The 3,806-nt window shown below is 44.4% G+C and overlaps 1 long non-coding RNA gene across 1 annotated transcript in view; it reads right to left on the reverse strand.

Annotated features, from left to right (window-relative positions):
- Positions 1-2,406: 2,406 nt before the first annotated feature.
- Positions 2,407-3,806, reverse strand: part of LOC105994071 — a 5,658-nt gene continuing 4,258 nt past the window's right edge. Inside the window, exon 3 of the long non-coding RNA XR_001175490.1 lies at positions 2,407-2,524. This is a non-coding gene — a long non-coding RNA (uncharacterized LOC105994071). The remainder of the gene's footprint in view (positions 2,525-3,806) is intronic.

Below are 3,806 nucleotides of genomic sequence, written 5' to 3' on the forward strand. Positions count from 1 at the left end.
CAAATGTAAGGCCCTGAATTCTGAGGGAAAAGAAAAAAAGGAGGAGAAAGAAGGAGGAGATGTTTATGAAGTGCTCAGCTGAAGAATTTGCCTGGCTTCTCCTGGTGCCCTCGGGCAACACAATACTAACTAACCACGGCACAGGAGCCAGGGATGGTAGTAGAGCTGAAAGATACCATGATCCAGCCCATTCTTAGTCAGCTAACAGGAAGCCACCTTTCATATGGACTCACTCCATAAAATCTACAGTTTACATTGGTGAAGCCATTTGGGGATGGTTTTATTCTCTCACTTGTTAACACATCTCCCTGGGACACCCACCAAAGGAGAGAAAAACCCCTCCTCCCTTGTTCTTGAATACTTTAACGGGAGGGACTGAAGAGGAAACCACAAGAAAAGACCAGTGTCATAAGTTAAGATACTCACTAGGGTCACATGACATTCCTTAAGAGCTCCTTTCCCCCACATTTCCTTGTCACCCACGAGTTCTCTCTTACTCCTTATTTTGTATTCTGGTCACAAGCACCTATGATCAGGTCAGGCAAGTATCATTAGCTCTATTTGTAGACTTGGAATTTTAAATTATAGACTCACAGAGCTGAATTTCAGGAATTCTTCAAGGCCAATGCCCTTTGATCTACATCCTGGAATCTGCTTTAGAGTCTATAGTGACATCTCAGTATTGTTTTAACCTGATTACCCTAGTTCTGCATGTTAAGTATAAGCAAAAGTAACTGAATATCAGAAGACCTTCCCTGGGTCTTGACTCAACAGCAATCAAAATATATTAAGTTCCCAGGATCTCTAAGATCTGCTTGGTGTTCTTACATTAATAAAAGTAATCATTGGGCTAGGAAGGGGGCTCAGTGGTAGAGTGCTTGCCTTGTATGCACAAGGTCCTGGGTTTGATTCCTCAGCACCACATAAGTGAAAAAAGCCCTAAGTGGCATTGTGGCTGAAGTGGTAGAGTGCTAACCTTGAGCCGAAGAGCTGAGTGACAGTGCCCAGACTCAGAGTTCAAGCCCCACGACCAATAAATAAATAAATGTAATCATTTTCCTCCCATGCCATTTATTGAGGATTCTCTTTCCCTTCCCAGTTTTTTTTTTTTGGGGGGGGGTCCAGTCATGAGGCCTGAACTCTGGGCCTGGGCGCTGTCCCTCAGCTCTTCAGCTCAAGGCTAGCACTCTACCTCTTGAGCATCACTTCCGGCTTTTTTCTTTTTGTTTATGTGGTGCTGAGGAATTGAACCCAGGGCCTCAGGCATGCAAGGCAAGCGCTCTGCCACTGAGCCACCTTCCCAGCCCCCCTTCCCAGTTGTCTTACCCATTGTTAGAGTTAATCTTTTCTTGGAAGTGCTTGGTGCTGGGTCTTGAACAAGACTAGTGTTCTACCACAGAGCCACAGCCCTAGCTTTTTCTGAGTAGTTTATTAGAGAATAGAGTTTCTTCAACAACTTTTCTGGGTGCGCTGGCTTTGAACCATGAGCCTCAGATCTCAGCCTCCTGAATTAATTTTTTAGTGGATGTTTAGGGTGCAGCAGTGAAATGGTATATTACTCCTGCAATGATCAGCTATTTAGATCTGTAAGCTCCTGTGACATCTGTATAGCCTTTTCTAGGATGAAATGATAGTTTTGACTTCTTTAGAAACTTGCGTGGGGTGTGGGGGGAGTCCTGGGGCTTGAACTCAGGACCTAGGTGCTGACCTTGAGCTTTTTTGCTTAAGGCTGGTGCTCTACCACTTAAGCCACAGCTCCACTAATAGCATTTTTTGTGTGTGTGGTTTAATGGAGATTAGAGTCTAACTGACTTTCCTCCCCAGACTGGTCTCAAACCCTACCCTGAACCTCAGATCTGAGCTAGAATTATAGGCATGAACCCTTGGCTTAAAAGTGAAAGCCTTGCTTCTTAGAGACTTTTATTATGGGAATCAAGATTCCGAATTGGTTTGAAGGAAAGAATCCAGTGACTTTCTATCCAGAGAGACAAGTCTGACCAGTTCTGCAAGGTGAAAACTTACTGTCTTGAGACAGAGTATGGAATGTCCTTGTTCATTCTTTTGAAGGGAAATGACTTTCTCACTTGGCTCTTTCCCTTAAGGCTAGCACTCTATCCATCGAGCCACACCTCCACTTTTTCCTGTTGCTATTGCTTGGCTGGCTCAGATCTCAGTCTCCAGAGTAGCTAGGATTATAGGCATGAGCCCCAGCCCCCAGTAAAAACACTCTCAGGAGGTGTGGCATTGTGGGTTGACTCTTGTACTCTCTAGTGTTCTGGATCTCAAGTTCTTTTGACCAGTTAGATGGGTTGCGTAACATTGTGACTGTGACAAACACTGTGACAAATGACCACCAGGGACTGGTTGAAAACAACAGATTTAATCTCTCCTGCTTCTGGAGGAAAGTCTAATGTGAGTTTCTATGAGCTAAATCCAAGGTGTCGGGAAGTCTCTCTTGCTTTCTGGAGTCTCTTAGGGACATCCGTTTCCTTCTCTTTTCCAGTGCTGTGGCTCTTTCTTCCACCTTCAAAGCCAAAGACAGCAGTGGCCAGTTGAGTCTGTGGTACATTATATTGCTTTAACAATTGAGCTCTCTCACTTGCTTTTCAACTTTCTATTTTTATTTTTATGTTTTTGCCAGCCACGGGGCTTGAACTCAGGGCCTGGACACTGTCCCGGGCTTCTTTTGATCAAGGCTAGTGCTCTACCACTTGAGCCACAGTGCCACCTCTAGCTTTTGTTGTTTATGTGGTACTGAGGAATCAAACCCAGGGCCTCATGCATGCAAAGCAAGCACTCTACCACTGAGCCACCTTCCCAGCCCCTCCCTTTTATATTTTTAAGAACCCTTGTGATGGCATTAGGCCCACCAGGATACTCCAAGAGTCAAAGTCAACCCTTTTTTCCTTCTTTCTCCCCACCCCTTTGCAATCCAACCCCGGGTTCTCTACATATTAGATAAGCACTCTACCACTGAAATAATCCCCAGCCAAAGTCAACTCTATAAACCCATCTGATTAGCAACCTAAATTCTACTTGCCATTTTAATTCCCCTTTGTCATGTAATTTAACATATTCACAGGTTCTGGAAAATAGGATGGGGACATCTTTGGCATCCATTATTCTACCTATTAAATCAGGTAATCTCTTAGATTTTGTGTGTGAGTGTGTGCTCCCACTAATGAGCACCTGTGTTGATCCTGGGGCTTGAACTCAAGGCTTGGGTCATATCACTGAGCTTCTTTTGTTCAAGGTTAGTGCTCTACCACTTGAGCCTTAGCTGTACTTCCGGCTTTTGGGTGATTGGTTAGAGATAAAGGTCTCACAGACTTTCCTGCCCAGGCTGGCTAGGAACCTCAGTCCTCAGACCTCAGCCATCTGAGTAACTAGGATTACAGGCATAAGCCACTAGCAGCCAACTTCTTAGATTTTTGTTTTTAATTCAAAGTTTTATGAAAAAGAATCAATATAATTGTCCTCCTTTATTTTGGCTTTAGATCCAACCCAAAAAATCTGTCAGCTAGACTATAGAAAAAAAGAAATGGAATGCTATTTTATTTATACCTTATATTTTCTTTTACTTGCTGAACTGAAACCCTTTTGTACAACTACTTAAAGGCACTGGTGGAAGCCGGGCGCTGGTGGCTCACGCCTGTAATCCTAGCTACTCAGGAGGCTGAGATCTGAGGATCGCGGTTCAAAGCCAGCCCGGGCAGGAAAGACTGTGAGACTCCTATCTCCAATAAACCACCAGAAAACCGGAAGTGGCGCTGTGGCTCAAGTGGTAGAGCACTAGCCTTGAGCTG

The sequence above is a fragment of the Dipodomys ordii genome, unplaced genomic scaffold (genome assembly GCF_000151885.1).
Source record: "Dipodomys ordii isolate 6190 unplaced genomic scaffold, Dord_2.0 Scaffold104, whole genome shotgun sequence".
Taxonomy (NCBI): domain Eukaryota; kingdom Metazoa; phylum Chordata; class Mammalia; order Rodentia; family Heteromyidae; genus Dipodomys; species Dipodomys ordii.